This window comes from Heterodontus francisci, unplaced genomic scaffold (assembly GCF_036365525.1).
Source record: "Heterodontus francisci isolate sHetFra1 unplaced genomic scaffold, sHetFra1.hap1 HAP1_SCAFFOLD_257, whole genome shotgun sequence".
In the NCBI taxonomy this organism is placed as follows: domain Eukaryota; kingdom Metazoa; phylum Chordata; class Chondrichthyes; order Heterodontiformes; family Heterodontidae; genus Heterodontus; species Heterodontus francisci.
The window spans coordinates 162,367-184,028 of record NW_027141742.1 but is presented as its reverse complement, the minus strand read 5'-3'; positions in this window follow the sequence as shown (position 1 = coordinate 184,028).

Genomic DNA, 21,662 nt, shown 5'->3' with positions numbered 1-21,662 from the left:
CACTCTTGGGGCCAAAATAGGTGACGGGTGGAAATGTTTCTGACCCTCACACACGTCACTAAGTCGGAGAGCCTCTGTGATTCCAAATGTGTGGCTTATTAGCATGGCCCGGGCGGCTGTTCCCGATAACATGGAGGGAGAGGCGAGTCGTCCCTCTGTCCCTGGCAAGGGTTTTCAGCACCAATGCGCAGTTGACTGCGTGTTTTTAATGGGCTTATAGCCCTAAATGATCGTTTAAATTTTTAGAGACACGCTTATTTTAACGTTTATAAAATTGAATTTTAAAAAAATCAATGTCCTCTCCCACCACCCCCAATGGCATTACACATCATTCCTGCCCTTTGCAACACCCAACACCCCACCCCCCCCCCCCCCACCCTACCCGCCCCCGGAATACCTACTGTTAACATTTGAACTTCCCACCACCCCATCCCTCATAAATTTCGGAATCTTTGTCCTTTCCCCTTTACCATTACCCCTTCGACCAATCCTCAGCATTGTAACCCCTCTTCCCCTTCCCATACTTGGAAACTCACCTCCTCTCCCTCCCCACAGCTGTGGCACCTCCTTTCCCCGAACGGGGATTCGAAGGTACGGCATTGCCGCCGCCGGAATGGAAATCCAAACCTGCTTGCAGAATCACTGCTGCGTACATATTAATAAAAGCATCCATTTGCATATTCTACTGCATTCCCTGTCGCCAAGCAGCGGGGAGGCTGCCACGAGGTCTTGTCCGCCGCTGAGATCAGGACGGGACCTGCCAGCAGCTGGGTCGGTTACGGGCCCAACCCCACTGTGTCTTTCATGCCCCTTTCCCCCACCTCCCACACCTCTCCCCCACACCGCACCACCCCCCGCCCCCCCGCCACCACCGTTACCAGCGTCGGTGAACCTTTGCAATCCAGCCCTTGATGTTGGGGAAAGAGGACACTGAGCTGCCTCATCGTAAATCACCGAAATTAGAATCATGATGCAATATCCCAGGCCAGGTTAGTTCCACAACTCCTGATGTTCTGATAACTGCTCTGAGAACCTTGACGGGAACACACCTAGATTACTGTGTATAGTTTTGTTCTCGATATTCAGGACGAGTACACATAAATTGAGAGAGGTTCAGATCAGCCTCACTCACTGATGCGTGTTAAAAGGGGCTGTCTTGCGAGGAAATGTTGAATAGTTTCAGGCTATATGCTTCAGAGTTTAAAGGTATTGGAGACATATTGAAATATGAAATTCTGAGGAAGAACCACAGGCGAATGGTGAGAGGATGTGTCCCCTTGAGGCGGAATCACGAACTGGTGGGGTGGGGCGGGGCAAAAGGTGTACGGTTCAGGTGGAGCTGAGGAGGAATTCATTTTCGGCGAGAGTCATGAATCTTTGGAATTCTCGACCTCAGACAGCTGCAGAGGCTGATTCGTTGATTATATTCAAGGATAAGATAGAGAGATTTTTGAACTGTAGGCTATTCAAGAATTGTGGAGAACAAGCGAGAACATGGTTTTGCGGCCGAGATCAAATGACAAATGATCTTAATGTATTGTGGAGCAGAATCGAGGGACCAAATGCTCTACGCCGGTTCCTATTGCTTATATTCTTATGTACTTAGCCCGAGCACCTGATTCCAATACATTAATGAGATATTAATCTGATCACATTCTCAGGGATGGAACAACATAAATCATTACACATAAAGGAAGTCGTGCAAGCGCGAACAGTTAGAATCTGAGGCATTCTATCAACGGACAATACATTCAGTACACTGAATAATCCAATACAAGTGCAAGGATTTGATGAACAAAAATCATCACAGTAATTATGCTTCTGCTAAAACACCAAATGTGCAGAGCCTTCGGACAGCCCATCATTCAACAGAACAGCCAACTGCGTAAAACAATCAGCAAGTAAGACATTATCAACTACAACCGTCGATTTAATATTGATTTGCTACAACAGCAGCTGGAGATGGCAGCTTACCGGGAACTCCAATGGTTGCAAGAACAGGATAGTAAATATCTTCAATCTGATATATTACTGGATATCCCATTTCTGTGAGAAGCACCAACTGGTGTTGTTCTGAAATACGGAGCTCCAGTAGTCATTCTGAGCTGATACATATTAACAGGCCCTGATTTATATAGGGGATAAGTCTCCAGTGACATGGTTATTCCCCTGAGCATTGCTATTTGTGACAGACACTTGAACAAACACATTACATCGGCAGCTTTGTCTGCGATGTTAATAAAATGGTACATACAACATGAATATCTTAAAACCCAGCAAAATATCTTAATCAGACCTCTCTTGGGGGTAAGGCCGATACATGTAAGCATACAGGACAGATCCCACAATAATGAGCGGCTTCACATGCAGGCTTCATGCCATTGTAATGACAATGTTCACTCCTAATGATTCATGAATAAATGCTTCAGAGTTTCCAGAGTATACACTGAATCCAGGGACACAAGTGGCTAAAATGTGAACTTTGACACGACAACAGTCATATCCATGCTCAGGGTTGCACCTGAGAACTTATGATGGGTGATAGTAGGGGCAGACTCTGAGCGTGCTCCATTGACAACCCTCTCGCTGCTATTTTATTGCAAATGTTTATCAGTTCATTCTACAGTGGCTAAAGACTAGTAAAATTAGACTTGGGCCATCTCCTGACACTATTCCTCCAGTTCACTCCTCACTGGACCCCAACATCCACCTTCCTTCTATCCAAAGCTCCACCGTACATCTCCATCTCCAAATAGGTCCAGCAGCTCACACAACACAATGGTTTTCACTGACCTACATTACATCTCAAATTGTTCAACATTTAAAATTCTGGTCCTCACAACCTGGTCGTGGTCTCAAAATTCACGAACTCCACCCTCTCTTCCAAGCGTGCATCAAACCTTGCCCTTGATCTCTCCATATCTCTGACATTGGGCACTTTTGGTGGGACTGCCCTTTCCTGGTTCATGTCTTTTCAATACGATGAAAGCCACACCTTCCCCCGCAATGGAATCCCTCCACCCACCAGCCTGCGCCTGACCTTCCTATTTTGCCTCCTCCTCCTCCACATCTACATGTTACCCAATGCCAACAACACCTATGACATGGGGTCAGCTTCCACATGTGTGCTGGCAACACCACGGTCCAGCTCTCTGCCAACTCGCTCGACCTTCCACTGCCTCTGTGTGACCATACTACAAATGTCTGTTTAGCAGGAGCTTCAGTTTTCTCCAACTAAATATATGAAATACCAAAGCAATCATCTTTCGCTCCACCACAGAGTCCATACTCATTTCACTGACACTATTCCCCATACTAGCCTTTGTGCCAGGCTCAGTATGATTTTTTTTAACGTTTATTCTGTTGGTCCCTGCTGAAGCTCAGATGTCATAACCCTTCGATCATAAAAGATGCACATTTGAACCTGCCTAGCATCGCTAACCTCCCGCACTGCCTTAGTCCATCTGGCACTGAAACACTCAATCACTACTTGGAGGTGAGGATGTGGAAAACTATTGGAGAAAATTCGTGATTTTCTTATACTGTGGAACTGTTTGGCACCATCGTGTTGATAATCCTGTTCAGAGGATTAGTACGGACTATTATTATTCCATAAGTTAACTAACGTGTAATCTTTTAGATATACAAACATAGAATGTGATTTAATTGTTGTTCATGTGGAATTTGCATTAAATCTTGAATTGAGAATGGAAGGCTCAAAGCTGGAGGACGTGATTTGGAGATGAAACATGAGATTGACCAAAGGGAAATTCCTCGTAGCTTTGACATGGCAAAGTTTGGCTCACCTGGTAAGTCAAATTAGTGAAGAGGGAGTAGACGTTTACATTGTGTCATTTGAGAAATTGCCACAATATGGAATGGCTCAAATCGCCTTAGACAAGCTCCTGGAGACTCTTTTCAAAGGGAAATCTTTGGAGGTGCGCTCATCTCCTTCAGATTATCACTGACGTACGAGAACAAAGTAGACTGTTTTTCTCAATGCATAATAGTTGATGTTGCAGCAATGGGAAGCAGGTGACCCTGGCACACCAGCATTTACTGCCCATCCCTAATTGCCCATGACTGCTGAATGGCCTGCTGGGCCATTTCTGAAGGCAGTTAAGAGTTACCAATATGGATGTGGGTCTGGAGTCGCATGCAGAGCAGACGTCATATTTCGTTCCCTGAAAGTCAACTAGGTGGGTGTTTGCGACACCCGATGTCAGTTTTCATGGCACCATTACTGAGAATAGCCTTCAATTACAAATTGTCTTTTATTAGTTAAGTAATTTTATTAATTAATTGAATTTAAATAAATTTGCACCAGCTTCCGTTTTGAGATTTCAACCAGTGTTGTCATCTGGTACGGCCTTTACAACACTTTAATGCAGATATAACGACTAGTCACTGGTAACATTGCTTTATAGGGATCACAACCCAAACGTTTTTCTGCAGAAAAAGCATAACAAAGAAAGCCAGGTTGTTTCAGTGGAGAATATTGTTACAACCATTTGCACCTGAAATTGTACATCTTGCAGAGAAAAGCAATGTCATTGCTGATGATCTGACCAGAGTTCGAAGAGAAGCAAGTCTGAAGGAAAGCTCTGAATTGTGAGAATTTTGACTTGTCTGAATCCTATTAACCTTACATTTGTTATTGGTAAATTTAGTAAAATTGTCGGCTGTCCCTTGATTCAAGGATGACGTCTGCACAGGTTCACAAGTTGCTGCCATGGGTCATCATGTGATTGAATAGGCCAATTCCCGATCCACAGATTTTTGGGCACATGGGACAGGATTTCCCACGAGGCAGTGGGATCCCCCGTGTGGTATTTGATTCATTTTCTTTCCTGTTCTGTCGCCACTCTGCTTCATCATCAAGGCGATAGGACTCAAAGCATGACAGACATATTGTTCCATTTTGAACGGTTGGTAGCAAACTCCTCCCAGTCATCAATGTCAAAGCTGCCGCGCTTCAGAGAGAGCTTCTGAGTGTCTTTGAAACATTTCCTTTGTCCTCCCTGGAGGACATTTGAGAATTGGGAAAACAGTACCTGGCGGGGGATACGAGTTTTGATCATCCAAATTGAGTATCTTGTCCATCGAAGTTGTTGTTCTTCAGGAAATTTGCGTGAATGCATGTGGAGATGGTTTCAAAAATGAAACTAGCGCGTTTTCGATGGTTCTTCCCGTTTATCTGGAGGATGCAGCAGAGTCATAGCTGATGAAATTTCTCTGGCGCTTCTATTTGTTGCTGATACACAGTTCAGGTCTCACAGTGGAACAGGAGTACGGCGATGACAACTGTTTGTGCACTTGCACTTTTGTTGACTTGCAGAAGTCGATACTGTCAAACACTCGCTGCTGTAGTTTGTAGATGGCTGAGCTGGCACAGCTGATCTAGTGTTGGACCTCCCCATCAATGGCGGCCTTTTGAGAGAGGTGGCTGCTAGGTTATGGGAACTTTTCAACACATTCCAGAGACTCTCCTTCAACATATATCGGAAATGGAATATTTGGATAGCCACAAATAAGTTGACATATCAGTTTTGTTTTGGCAACAATACAGGACATTCAAGTCCCCTCCGTGTAGATTGAAGAGATAGAGAGTGACTTTGAAATCTGGAGCAGTTTGGGCAATGACACTGCAGTCATCCACAGACTGTAGACCATGTATGTCTATGGCGTATAGGGTTAGGTTTGACACAGAGGCGTCTGAGGCTAAAGAATTTTCTATCGAGGAGAAATTTGAAGCCCTCACCAGAGGGCAGTTGAACTTTGATGAGGCGAGCAGCCACTGTCAGCTAAATAATATATAGTATTAGTAAAATATCGTATGTGTTTTATGATTGCATGTCACCTCTGCAGGACACAATAAGTTACTTGTAAAAAATGTTTACAGTATTCATACAGTATTGTATTTTCTAACTGTTTGAACGAATCCCTTACTGCAGTAAGGCATTCCTTTTCCCAATGCGGGAAGTGTGTTGACTAATAGGCCGGGATGTAATGCCAAGCCACTCCCAGAGATGGAATAGGAGGCGCGTGTCCCATCGATGTGCGATGGCTGGAAGGTGAGGAAGGTCCCGTCATTGTTCCATCACACTGCTACAAATTTTGCGTGGAAAAGGTTTTCCCGGCCAGAGGCCAATTGAGGGCCCTAAGAGGCCTATTATTACCTGCTTAAGGGCCTATTCCTGCCGCTAGTGGAAGTAAGCCCAGTAAAATGAATGTCCTCTCTGTAGGTTTGGCTGTCCTCCCCACAAATGGCCCCAGCAGAGAACAACCCACCCTTCGAAAAACCCACCCTCCTACATTCATTCCCCACCCTCCTTCCCATCATCCGTGCCTGCCAGACTGTGAGCTGTGTCATTATAAGTCACCAAAATTAGATTTATAAGGTACGACGACTGAACAGTCTAGTTCCACTAGGTGAAAATGTTCTCAGAACGTTGGTGGCGCCACATCTTGAGTCCTGTTTACAATTGTTGTCCTCTTACTTCACGAGCAATATCCATGCATTGAAGCCAGATATGAGAAGGTTTATTGGGCTGTTTTCCAGGGTAAAGGGGCAGCTTTGTACGGACTGGTTGAGATGGGATACTTTAAAGTTAAGATGTATTGAAACATGCCACATTCTGTCTACTCCAAATCAATTCCTGGTTAATGGTAACCACCCGGATGTTGATCATGGGGGATTCAGCACTGGTAATGCCATTGAACGTCAAGCGTAGATTGCTAGGTTCTCTCTTGTTGGAAATGGCCATTGCCTCCATCCAGTTTTATTCTTGTTATCTTCTTCGCGGTTTTATGCGCCTTAGTGACTTGCTAGGCTATTTCAGAGTCAACCATATTGCTGTGGCTCTGGGGTCACATGTCAGCAAACTTCAAACCCTAACGCAAGAAATGAGCTAAATGGGCATTTACAACAATCGATGATGGTTTCATGGCTATTATTAAATCAGCTTTCCATTCCAAATTTACTCTGTGAAATCAAATTCCACTTCCTGCTGAGAGGAGATTTGAACCTACGTCCCCAAAGCAGCAGCTCCTGGGTGCGTGAGGTACTAGTTTATCGACAATAGCACTATCCCATCGCCTGCCCAACGCTGTGGTGCTGTCTCTATATTGGGTGAGCGAATGGAGATTGGTTGATTGCTTTGTGGAACACTTCCACTCATTCCAAAAGCATGATCCCGAGGTTCTGGTCGCTTGCCATTTCAACACCCCACACCGGCTCTCATGCCCACATTCGGTCCTTGGCCTGCTGCAGTGTTCCAGTGAACATCAATGTAAGCTCGATGAAGCAGCACCTGATCTTTTTAATAGGCACTCTGCAGCCTTGCAGGCTGAACACTGAGTTCAGTAATTTCAGAGCATGACTGACCTTTTTTGTCTTTATATTTTTAAATATTTTTTTATCGTGTTGTATTTTTTAACCATGAGCCTGTTCTTCGTGCAGACAGAGTTGCTCATACATTTACTATTAACACTCTCTCTGGACTAATGCTTTGTCTTTCAATGGAAGCATTAACACCCTCTTTGCTGTTGCCTCAGGACAGCTTTTCATTTTATCTCTCCTGACCTCTGCCCGATCACACACATTCCCTTTTTATCTTTTCCACACCAAGCCACCCCTGCTCCTTCACTTGCTTAAAACTTAATTCCTTTCCAAGGCTTGCCAGTTCTCATGAAGGGTCACAGATCTGAAACGTTAACTCTGCTTCTCTCTCGACAGATGCTGCCTGACCTGTTGAGTATTTCCCAGCATTTTCTGTTTTTATTTCACAGTAATTGAAATTCTTTATGTTGTAACTTTGAAGTTCAGAGTTAGTCTGTGGGATGGGTCAATAAAAAAAACGCAACAACGCTGCGTTTTATAATCTGCAAATAAAGAAATGGGCTCTGGATTCCAACAAATACAATGTACAACAGACAATGAACATTTTTACTATTAAATTGAAGTCAAGTGAAGTAAATAAATTCATCCGATGTGATTCAGAGAAGGAGATGCCAACGTGTCTGCAGCAAATTCAGTTCAGCTGCCTGAACTTTGCAGCAGCGTGACGGTCACACAAGGCAATAATACAACAACAGTGATGACCATTAAAAATACTGAAATCCAAGTTAAACTGAGACACGATGTTGAGGAAGGAAGAAACTACTGCCTCCTTGTCACGCTGAGACTTTTAGCTGTGTCATTATAAATCACCAAAATTAGTTTTATGAGGTAATATTCCAAGACAGGTTTGTTTAACAAAGTGAAACTTTTAACAACTCCTGATGGGCTTCTAATAGTTCTTAAACATTGCTTGGACCACATCTAGATTGCTGTGTATAGTTTTGGTCTCCTTAAGGAGAGTATGCATGCATTGAGGGCAGTTCAGAGAAGGATCACGATTCGAGTCCTGGGGTGAAGGGCTGTCTTGATGGGAAAGGTTGAACAGGTGGGGCCGATGCTCCTTTGAGTTTAGAAGTATGAGAGAAGTCTTGAAACATGCTAAAGTCTGAGGGAGCTTGACCGGTGGATGGCAAGAGGAAGTTTTCCCTCGAGGGGGAATGCGTAACTAGGCGGCATAGGTCGAGCATTTCAGAAAAAGATAAGGAGGAATTTGTTTTCTAAAAGGGTGATGAATCGTTGGAATTCTCGAGCCCAGAGAGCTGTGGAGGCTGAGCCATTGATTATAGTCAGTCTATGATGGAGAGAATTTTGAACTATCGTGGATTTGATGGTGATGACGAAGAAGCAGGAGAGAGAATTTGAGGCCAAGATCAGATCAGGAATGATCTTATAGAAAAGCGAAAAAACTCGAGGGGCCGAATGGCCTACGCCTTCTCCTATTGCTTATATTCTTGCATACATAATCCTTGCATCTGATTACAGTACAGTTAGATTTGACATTAACCGAATAAAACTCCAGGGTTTGATTAACAAAATCATGATCGACATAAAGAAACTCATACAAGTCCGAACATTTAGAATGTGAGGATATTCCATCATCCAACAACACATCCAGTAAAGAGGATACACCAGTAATAATGCAAGGAATTGACTAACAGTGATCAACGTTATTATGCAGCTGCTACAGGACCAAATGAACAGAGACTTATGGCAATCCGTCATTCAAATGATCAAAGTGAACAGACGGCTGTGTAAAACATACAGCGAGTAAAGCACTTTCAGGTACAGCAATCAAATAATGCTAATTTACACCATTAACAACTGGAGAAAAAGCGGCTTACTGGAAACTCCAAAGGCTGAAAGAATCGGATAGCAAATACGTCCTATCTTATGCATTATTTGATATTTAGCTTCTTTGTGTGGCATTGACCTGTGTTGTTCTGAGAATCAGAGCTCTGGCAGTCACTATGAACTGATCCATTCTAATAGACAGTGATTTATGCAGGGGATAAATCTCCAATGACATGGTTCCCCTGATCATTGCTATTAGTGGCAGTCAATTGAACAGCAACTTTGACCGCATTGTAAATAAAATGGTGCAGACAAAACAAACATCTCAAAATCCAGCAAATTATCTTCATCAGACCTCTGCCGGGGATAAGACTGAAAACGGTAATCATACAAGATTGATTCTACAATAATGCACAGCAGAGTTTACTGGTTTAAAATAATTGCAATGAGAATATTCATTCGTAACGATTCATTTATAAATGTCACCGATTTCTCCTCATCAGACATTGAATCCTAGGTCATAAGCAGTTAAAATGAGGAATTTTACAAGAAAACAATTTAATCCATGTGTGAGATTGCAGATGATAACTTAGTGCAGGTGTCACCTGGAGAATGATACTCCTCTCTCTGTTATTTTTATTGCACATGTTTAGCAGTTTATTCCACTGCGGCTTCTGTAAAAATAGAACTGTGTCACTGCCGGACCATATCCCTCTGGTTCACTCCTGACTGGCAACACGATCTAATACTTCCTTCCATCCAACACTGTGCTGTACAAATCCATCCCTCAACAATCCAGCTCGCCCAACACTGTCGCATTCACTGACCCTGATTAGATCTCAATCTGCCCAACAACTTACATTTAAAAATATCATTCCGAGTTAAGATCCCGTCTTGGCCTAAGCCATCATCATCTCTACATTCCTGCAAAACTGCATCAAAACTCATCCGTGATCGCTCCATCCCTCCGACATTGGCCGCTTATGGAAGGACTGCCCTTGCTTGGTTCTTAACTCACTGAACTGATCATAGCCAGAGAATCTCCAGCAATGGCTATTCCTCCCACTACCAACACTGTTCAATCACCAGTCGCTGAACTTACGATTTTGCATCCTCCTCTTCCACTTCTGTATTCTTCCCAACGGCAACAACGACAGACACGGGGTCATCTTCTACCTGTGTGTTGACAACACACAACTCCAGCTCTCCACGATCATGCTCGTCCCTCCACTGCATTTGTGTGAGCAGAAAACAACTGTCAGTTTTGTGTGAGCTGTAGTTTTCTCCAGTGCAACGTACAGAACACCAAAGCAATCATATTTTGCTCGGCCACAAACACCACTGACCTCATTCTCCTTCGCAATTGTTGTATCAGGCAGAAAATTATGTTTTGTAACCTTTACCCTGTTCGTCCTTCCGATTTGAGCTTCCAATCTCATATCCCTTCCAAAATAAAGGATGTCTACATCTGCCTCCCTAAAATGACGGTCTCGAGCCCTGTCTCAGCCCATCAGCCACTGATAAAACATATATTGGTCAACTCTACTTCCTCTCGGACAATCTGCCACCTCCTCATTCCTCTGACACTCGACTCTCGGTGGGACTTCCTTCCTTGTTTTCACAGTTATCCATCTGATCAGATACAGAATCTCCAGTAATGGAATCTCCCCTCACCCCACATCAGCATTACCTTTGATGTTTCTCTTCATCCTCAATGATAAATTTCCTTTGGAGCTTTCACCGGCAGGTGTGGGCCATAATTTTCCTTGTACACTGATGACATCCATAATCCCTCTCTCTCTCTGAAAGCTGCCCCTACTGCCTCTGTGTTATCAGACTATTTATCCAACATACTGTTTTGGATGGTCACAATTTTCCCCTATCAAACATCGACAGGATTAAATCCATTACCTTTCATCCCAGTCACAAACTGTCTATCCCAGCCACCAATTCTAATACACATGACGGCTTCTGGCTCCGAGTGCCACTCAGTGCACGAATTCTCCCCAAATTATGCTCCATACACATGTGTCCCCCGGTAAAGAGATCACCTCCTTCCACCTCGGCAGCACCTGCGACTCCACTCTTGTCTGAGCCCGACAGGCTGTGTAAATTCTCTTACCTTTTCGTTGCGCAGCTTTTCCAGGAGCGAGGAGTGAACAGCTGGGAAGTCAATTTCATCGGGAGTTTCGGTGGAGCAGGGACTGCTGGGTAAGTAGAAACCTATATATTTGGGCTGTGTAAATTCTCTTACCTTTTCGTTGTGCAGCTTTTCCAGGAGCACAGGCATTGCGAGCGAGGAGTGAACAGCTGGGAAGTCAATTTCATCGGGAGATTCGGTGGAGCAGGGACTGCTGGGTAAGTAGAAACCTATATAAGTGGGCTGTGTAAATTCTGTTACCTTTTCGTTGTGCAGCTTTTCCAGGAGCACAGGCATTGCGAGCGAGGAGTGAACAGCTGGGAAGTCAATTTCATCGGGAGTTTCGGTGGAGCAGCGACTGCTGGGTAAGTAGAAACCTATATATTTGGGCTGTGTAAATTCTCTTACCTTTTCGTTGTGCAGCTTTTCCAGGAGCACAGGCATTGCGAGCGAGGAGTGAACAGCTGGGAAGTCAATCTCATCGGGAGTTTCGGTGGAGCAGGGACTGCTGGGTAAATAGAAACCTATATATTTGGGCTGTTTCTGAACCCGAGACACTACACCTTTAGTGTCTCCCACCCGCCCGCCTCCTCTTACCAAAAACAAAAGGACTCGGTTGTGTGTAGGTAAGGTAAGGCTTTTTCTATTTCTCTTCTTGTTTCATCGTGTGATTGGTTAAAAACTTGGGAATTTAGAATAGTGGGAATGGAGGTTAAGGCAGATGAATGTTCCTCCTGCAGAATGTGGGAGGTAAGGGTCGCCAAGGGTGTCCCTGCTGACTGCATCTGCGGGAAGTGCACCCAGCTTAAGCTCCTCGAGGACCGCGTTAGGGAACTGGAGCTGGAGCTGGAGGAACTTCGGATCATTCGGGAAGCGGAGGGGATTATTGAGAGGAGTTATCGGGAGGCAGTCACACCTCAGGTAAAAGAAGAAGGTAGATGGGTTACCGTCAGGGGAAGGAGAGGGAACCAGCAGGCAGTGCAGGGATCCCCTGTGGCCGTTTCCCTCAACAACAGGTATATCGTTTTGGATACTGTTGGGGGAGACGACTTACCAGGGGTAGGCAATGGGATACAGGTCTCTGGCGCAGAGTCTGTCCCTGTTGCTCAGAAGGGAAGGGGTAAGAGGAGCAGAGCATTAGTCATTGGGGACTCAATAGTTAGGGGAACAGATAGGAGGTTTAGTGGGAACGAGAGAGACTCACGGTTGGTGTGTTGCCTCCCAGGTGCCAGGGTACGAGATGTCTCGGATCGTGTTTTTGGGATCCTCAAGGGGGAGGGGGAGCAGCCCCAAGTCGTGGTCCACATCGGCACCAACGACATAGGTAGGAAGACAGATTGGGATTTCAGGCAGAAATTCAGGGAGCTATGGTGGAAGTTTAGAGCGAGAACAAACAGAGTTGTTACCTCTGGGTTGTTGCTCGTGCCACGTTGTAGCGAAGTGAGGAATAGGGAGAGAGAGGGGTTGAACACGTGGCTGCAGGGATGGTGAAGGAGGGAGGGTTTTGGTTTCCTGGATAATTGGGGCTCTTTCTGGGGCAGGTGGGATCTCTACAAACAGGATGATCTTCACCTGAACCAGAGGGGTACCAATATCCTGGGGGGCAGATTTAGCTAGTGCTCTACGGGGTGGGGGGGGGGGGGGTTTAAACTAATTCAGCAGGGGGATGGGAACCTAAATTGTAGTTCCAGTGTGCAGGAAGTTGAGAGTAGTGAGGTCAGGGACAACGTTATAAGGACACAAGAGGGCACAGGCAAGCAAGAGCTTGGTTTAAAATGTGTCTACTAATCATCAGCCTCAAGAAAACGAACATCATGGGGCAGGACGTCAGAAATGCTCCATCCATCAATATTGGCGACCTCGCTCTGGAAGTGGTTCAAGAGTTCACCTACCTAGGCTCAACTATCACCAGTAACCTGTCTCGAGATGCAGAAATCAACAAGCGCATGGGTAAGGCTTCCACTGCTATGTCCAGACTGGCCAAGAGAGTGTGGGAAAATGGCGCACTGACACGGAACACAAAAGTCCGAGTGTATCAGGCCTGTTTCCTCAGTACCTTGCTCTACGGCAGCGAGGCCTGGACAACGTATGCCAGCCAAGAGCGACGTCTCAATTCATTCCATCTTCGCTGCCTTCGGAGAATACTTGGCATCAGGTGGCAGGACTATATCTCCAACACAGAAGTCCTTGAAGCAGCCAACACCCCCAGCTTATACACACGACTGAATCAGCGGCGCTTGAGATGGCTTGGCCATGTGAGCCGCATGGAAGAGGGCAGGATCCCCAAAGACACATTGTACAGCGAGCTCGCCACGGGTATCAGACCCACCGGCCGTCCATGTCTCCGCGAAAAAGACGTCTGCAAACGCGAAATGAAATCGTGTGACATTGATCACAAGTCGAGGGAGTCAGTTGCCAGCATTCGCCAGAGATGGCGGGCAGCCATAAAGACAGGGCTAAATTGTGGCGAGTCGAAGAGACTTAGTAGTTGGCAGGAAAAAAGACAGAGGTGCAAGGGGAGAACCAACTGTGCAACAGCTCCGACAAACAAATTTCTCTGCAGCACCTGTGGAAGAGCCTGTCACTCCAGAATTGGCCTTTATAGCCACTCCAGGCGCTGCTTCACAAACCACTGACCACCTCCAGGCGCGTATCCATTGTCTCTCCAGATAAGGAGGCCCAAAAGAACTTCAACGCCAGGAGCATCCGGAATAAGGTGGTTGAGCTTGCAGCATGGGTTGGTACCTGGGATCTCGGTGTTGTGGCCATTTCAGAGACATGGGTAGAGCAGGGACAGGAATGGATGTTGCGGGTTCCGGGATTTAGATGTTTCACTAAGAACAGAGAAGATGGTAAAAGAGGTGGGGGGGGGGGGCAGGTGTGGCATTGTTAATCAAGGAAAGTATTACAGCGGCAGAAAGGACGTTTGAGGACTCGTCTACTAAGGTAGTCTGGGCCGAGGTGAGAAACAGGAGAGGAGAGGTTACCCTGTTGGGAGTTTTCTATAGACCTCCAAATAGTTCCAGAGATGTAGAGGAAAGGATAGCAAAGATGATTCTTGACAGGAGCCAGAGTAACAGGGTACTGGTTATGGGGGACTTTAACTTTCCAAATATTGACTGGAAATGCTATAGTTCGAGTACTTTAGATGGGTCTGTTTTTGTCCAGTGTGTGCATTAGGGTTTTCTGACACAGTATGTAGACTGGCCAACCAGGGGCGATGTCACATTGGATTTGGTACTGGGTAATGAACCCGGTCAGTTGTTAGGTTTAGAAGTTGGTGAGCACTTTGGTGACAGTGATCACAATTCGGTTAGGCTAACCTTAGCAATGGGCAGGGACAGGCATATACAGCAGGGCAAGAATTATAGCTGGGGGAAAGGAAATTATGATGCAATTAGGCAAGATTTAGGATGCGTAGGATGGGGAAGGAAACTGCAGGGGATGGGAACAATCGAAATGTGGAGCTTCTTCAAGGGGCAGCTACTGCGTGTCCTTGATAAGTATGTACCTGTCAGGCAGGGAGGAAGTTGTCGAGCGAGGGAGCCGTGGTTTACTAAAGAAGTTGAAGCGCTTGTCAAGAGGAAGAAGAAGGCTTATGTTAGGATGAGACGTGAAGGCTCAGTTAGGGCGCTTGAGAGTTACAAGCTAGCCAGGAAGGATCTAAAGGGAGAGATAAGAAAAGCAAGGAGAGGACACGAGAAGTCATTGGCGGATAGGATCAAAGAAAACCCTAAGGCTTTCTATAGGTATATCAGGAATAAAAGAATGACTAGAGATAGGTTAGGGCCAATCAAGGATAGTAGTGGGAATTTGTGTGTGGAATTGGAGGAGATAGGGGATGTGTTAAATGAATATTTTTCCGCAGTATTTACAGTGGAGAAAGAAAATGTTGTCGAGGAGAATACTGAGATACAGATTACTAGACTAGATGGGATTGAGGTTCACAAGGAGGAGGTGTTATCAATTTTGGAAAGTGTGAAAATAGATAAGTCCCTTGGGCCAGATGGGATTTATCCTAGGATTCTCTGGGAAGCCAGGGAGGAGATTGCAGAGCCTTTGTCCTTGATTTTTATGTCGTCATTGTCGACAGGAATAGTGCCGGAAGACTGGAGGATAGCAAATGTTGTCCCCTTGTTCAAGAAGGGGAGGAGAGACAGCCCTGGTAATTATAGACCTGTGAGCCTTACTTCGGTTGTGGGTAAAATGTTGGAAAAGGTTATAAGAGATAGGATTTAAAACCATCTTGTAAAGAATAAGTTCATTAGAGATAGTCAGCACGGTTTTGTGACGGGTAGGTCGTGCCTCACAAACCTTATTGAGTTTTTTGACAAGGTGACCAAACAGGTGGATGAGGGTAAAGCCGTGGATGTGGTCTATATGGATTTCAGTAAGGCGTTTGATAAGGTTCCCCACGGTAGGCTATTGCAGAAAATACAGAAGTATGGGATTGAAGGTGAATTAGTGCTTTGGATCAGAAATTGGCTCGCTGAAAGAAGACAGAGGGTGGTGGTTGATGGTAAACGTTCATCCTGGAGTATAGTTTCTAGTGGTGTACCGCAAGGATCTGTTTTGGGGCCACTGCTGCTTGTCATTTTTATAAATGACCTGGAAGAGGGTGTAGAAGGGTGGTTGAGTAAATTTACGGATGACACGATGGTCGGTGGAGTTGTGGCTGGTGGCGAAGGATGTTGTCGGTTACAGAGGGACATAGATAGGCTGCAGAGCTGGGCTGAGAGATAGCAGATGGAGTTTAATGCGGAAAAGTGTGAGGTGATTCACTTCGGAAGGAGTAACAGGATTGCAGAATACTGGGCTAATGGGAAGATTCTTGGTAGTGTGGATGAGCAGAGAGATCTTGGTGTCCAGGTACATAAGTAACAGGGTAGTGGTTATGGGGGACTTTAACTTTCCAAATATTGACTGTAAATACTATAGTTCGAGTACTTTAGATGGGTCTGTTTTTGTCCAGTGTGTGCAGGAGGGTTTTCTGACACAGTATGTAGACAGGCCAACCAGGGGCGATGTCACATTGGATTTGGTACTGGGTAATGTACCCGGCCAGTTGTTAGATTTAGAAGTTGGTGAGCACTTTGGTGACAGTGATCACAATTCAGTTAGGTTTACCTTCGCAATGGGCAGGGACAGGCAGTTGCCACCCAGGTTATAGAGCTGTTAAGAAGGCATATGGTGTGTTAGCTTTTACTAGTAGGGGGATCGAGTTTTGGAGCCACGAGGTCATGCTGCAGCTGTACAGAACTCTGGTGCGGCCGCACCTGGAGTATTGCATGCAGTTCTGGTCACCGCATTATGGGAAGGATGTGGAAGCTTTGGAAAAGGTGCAGAGGAGATTTACTAGGATGTTGCCTGGTATGGAGGGAAGGTCTTACGAGGAAAGGCTGAGTGACTTGAGGTTGTTTTCGTTAGAGAGAAGGAGGAGAAGAGGTGACTTAATAGATACATAGAACATCGAACATTACAGCACAGAACAGGCCCTTTTGCCCTCGATGTTGCGCTGACCTGTGAAACCATCTGACCTACACTATTCCATTTTCATCCATATGTCTATCCAATGACCACTTAAATGCCCTTAAAGTTTTCGTGTCCACTACTGTTGCAGGCAGGGCGTTCCACGCCCCTACTACTCTCTGTGTAAAGAAACTACCTCTGACATCTGTCCTATATCTATCACTTATAAGATAATCAGAGGGTTGGACAGAGTGGATAGTGAGAGTCTTTTTCCTCAGATGGTGATGGCAAACACGAGGGGACATAGCTTTAAGTTGAGGGGTGATAGATGTAGGACAGATGTCAGAGGTAGTTTCTTTACACAGAGAGTAGTAGGGGCGTGGAACGCCCTGCCTGCAACAGTAGTAGACTCGCCAACTTTAAGGGGATTTAAGTGGTCATTGGATAGACATATGGATGAAAATGGAATAGTGTAGGTCAGATGGTTTCACAGGTCGGCGCAACATCGAGGGCTGAAGGGCCTGTACTGTACTGTAATGTTCTATGTTCTATGTTCTAACAGATATTGAAACACTCGTCTATGTCTTTGTCACATTCAAACTCGACTGTACGAATGGACACCAGACTGACCTCCCATGCTCCACCTTCCATTCACTTTTTGATCCAAAACATTGTTGCCTTTATCCTGTGCCATACTAGGTTTTTAGATCACTGGGAGACAACAATAGTAATATCCTGACAATTTCAGCACATAGCCTTTGACACTGATCTGTCGCCTTGCTCCAGGCCAATTCCCCAGCCCAGCCAACAGGCTGCCTCACCAATCATTGCTCTCTTTACTGATCTACATTGAATGGACCACCCCGAAGCCTCGAGTTTATTTTTCGTGACCTTGCATTTCAAAACCCTCGCGACCTCCTCTATCCCTGCTAATACAATTTATTGTCGTGTTGTGTACCGCTTAATACACTTGTCTCACAAATATCTATCGAACAGTTACAAGATTTCAATGTTACCCCCTCGTGATATCTGTACTTGGACATGCAAATCTCTCTGCTCCTCCACATTTCCCAGCTTCTCACAATGAGGATAGCACTCTGATCTATCTTTTTTTATTACAAAATTCAAGACCTTGCACCTCCCCGCATTGAGCTTAATCTCCCCCAGTTTTACCAATCACTGAAATAATCAAGTCTCTTTATGCATCTGTTTCTCTCATTTCCAATATTTAATGTGCCACGTAAGTTACACTCTTCAGCAAACTTAGATAAATGGGCCTCCATTCCCTCATCCTATTCCCATGGAAATTAGTGATAATGTGCCACCCGAGTCCAGATCACTGGCAGACGACAATAATAATAACCTGACAATTTCAGCACATAGCCTTTGACGCTAATCTGTCGCCTCCCACATGGCCAATTCTTCAGCGCAGCCAATAGGTTGCCTCCAAGTCCATGGGCGTTATGTTTAGGCGGCTCTGATGTGACATCTCGTCGAATGCCTTCTCGAAGTTGCTATTAATAAAACACAGTATAATTATCACACCGGCTTTAAGTTTTTACCGGCCACATTCTTGCTGTTATCAAACCTATGCTGCAGAATTCTTTACTGAATCCACTCTACCTTCCACTCCTGTCGTCATATCAGTCCTGACAACAATACATCGTCTGAATGAGCTTATGGTTCCCTCCCTTAATACCTTTTTTGGTGAGGATCGACTTGACTCTGAATATATTTATGTGACTTATCCTTCAACGCTTTTCCAGTTTAAATGCACTATATTAATTGAAGTTGTTATTGTTTGGTTGTATTATCCTTCAGTCTTTCCCTCTCACAATCCATGCCCATGTCTTAGTTGATTAATTATAACTGTCGGAACACTTGCCTGGTCCTCCCATCTCTCCAGCTCTGACTCTTCCTTTGATATCCTCATTGAAACTCACTCTGTTACCAAGCTTTTGGTCACTTATTATATTTCCTTATTTCATTGTATCTTTCTCTCCTCGGAGCATTCTGATTAACCTTGTGAAATGTTATAGATATAGATATATTGACTCTTTTACAGCAAAGACGCAGGCCATTCGGCCCATTCTGGCTCACTTCAGAGCAATCAAGACAATCCCACTCTCTCGCTCGCCTTAGACCTGAAAGATCTTTTCTTTCAGTGCCCATCGAATTTTCTGTTGAACTCATTGATTGCCTTCATTTCCAGCATCCTCATAGGCATCTCTTTTCAGATCAGTCCCATTCGCTACGGAAAAAATACACATTCCCCCTGTATCTTTTGTCCCTTCGATCTCACCATCAGTTAATCGGAACAGTTTTTGCTTGTCTAACCACTGTAAGCCTGTCATAATCATGTACAACTTTATGAAATTTCCCCTGAATATCCTTTGCTCCAGGCAGAATACCATAAGCTTTTCTAACCTTACCTTGTAAGCAAAATCCCCCAATCCTGGAACCATTCTGGCAAATATCCTGTGAACCCTCTCAAGGACACTGAATCCTTCCTGGACGCTCATATCAGAGCTCGTTGCAATAACATATTTGGGGTCGAACCGGAGCTTTATGAAGATCCAGCAAATCTTCCTTGCTTTTGTACTTGTGCTTCTATTTGTGATGCCCAAGATCCCATATGCATTGCTAATCACTTGCTCAAAATGCCCTGTCACATTCAATGATCGATTCAGATGACCACCAAGTCCCTCTGCTCCTGCATACTCTTTAGAAGTGCGCCATTGCCTGACCTATACCTTCTGTCAAAATGTGTTATCAGAAATTTGTCTGTATTTAACACCATTCCTCAGGTGTCTTCCTAAACTTCTCACCAATCTATCTCCCTTTGAAGGCAGTTAGCATCATCCTCATCGTTTGGTACCGTCCGCAATTTTATTAAATTTTACTCTATTCCAAGAAACAACTGATTTAAATATAAGCAACAAGAAAAAAATGTCCAAGCACTGACCGTTGGGAACACCACTGTCGAACATGCTGCAGTTTGAAAAACAACTATTTAACTAATTAATTTTTGTAGTTGAGCCATTGTTGCATTCAATTGGACACTGAGCCTCACATTATGTGAGTCTCAACTTTGTCAACCAGAATTTTCAGAGAACAACAAAGAACAATGAACAGTACAGCAACAGGCCATTCGGCCTCCCAAGCCTGCGCCGATCTTGATGCCTGCCTAAACTAAAACCTTCTGAAATTCCAGGGACCTTATTCCTCTATTCCCATCCTATTCATGTATTTTTCGAGATGCCTCTTAAACGTCGCTATCGTACCTGCTTCCACCACCTCCCCGGCAGCAAGTTCCAGGCACTCACCACCCTCTGTGTAAAGAACTTGCCTCGCACATCCCCTCTAAACTTTGCCCTTCTCACCTTAAACCTATGTCCCCTAATAACTGACTCTTCCACCCTGGGACAAAGCTTCTGACTATCCACTCTGTCCAATGCGGCTCATAACTTTGTAAACCTCTGTCATGTCGTCCCTCCACCTCCGTCGTTCCAGTGAAAACAATCCGATTTTATCCAATAATAATAAAAACAAGAAATTCTGGAACCACTAAGCAGGTCTGGCAGCATCTGTGGAAAGAGAAGCAGAGTTAACGTTTCGGGTCAGTGACCCTTCATCGGAACTGACAAGTATTAGAAAAGTCACAGGTGATAAGCAAGTGAGGTGGGGATGGGGCAAGAGATAACAAAGGCGGTCTAGATTGGACCAGGCCACAGAGCTGACCAAAAGATCACGGAGCAAAGGCAAAACATATGTTAATGGTGTGTTGAAAGACAAAGCATTAGTACAGATTAGGTGCAAATACATTGAATATTGAACAGCAGCAAGTGCAATCCTTCTGCTCACTGATCCGAAACGTTAACTCTGCTTCTCTTTCCACAGATGCTGCCAGACCTGCTGAGTGGTTCCAGCACTTCTTGTTTTTATTTCAGATTTCCAGCATCCGCAGTATTTTGCTTTTTTCCCGAGTTTATCCAACCTCTCCTCATTGCTAATGCCCTCCAGATCAGGCTACATCCTGGTAAACCTTTTCTGTACCCTCTCCAAAGCCTCCACGTCCTTCTGGCAGTGTGGCGACAAGAATTGCATGCAATATTCTAAGTGTGGCCGAACGAAAGTTCCGTCGAGCTGCAGCATGACTTGCCATTTTTTATACTCTCTGCCGCTACCGATGAAGGCAAGCATGCTGTATGCCTTCTTGACTACGTTATCCACCTGCTTTGTCATTTTCAATGACCGGTGGACCTGTACACCCAGATCTCTCTGCTTGTCAATACTCCCAAGGATTCTGCCATTTACTGTATCCTTCCCACCTGCATTAGACCTTCAAAAATGCATTACCTCATATTTGTCCGGATTAAGCTCCATTTCCCAGTTCTCCGCCCACGTCTCCAACTGATCTATATCCTGCTGTATCCTCTGACAATCCTCATCACTATCAGCAACTCCACCAACCTTTGTGTCGTCCGAAAACTTACTAATCAGACCAGCTACATTTTCCTCCAAATCATTGATATATACCACAAAGAGCAAAGGTCCCAGCACTGATCCCTGTTGAACACCACTAGTCACATCCCTCCATTCAGAAAAGCACACTTCCACTGCTACCCTCTGTCTTCTATGACCGAGCCAGCCCTGTATCCATCCTGCCAGCTCACCTGTGATCCGGTGTGACGTCAGCTTTTGCACCAGTCTGCCATGCGGGACTTTGTCAAATGCTTTACTGAAGTCCATATAGGTAACATCCACTACCCTTCCTTCATCTATCATCTTCGTCACTTCCTCAAAAAACTCAATCAAATTAATGAGGCACGACCTCCCCTTCACAAAACCATGCTGCCT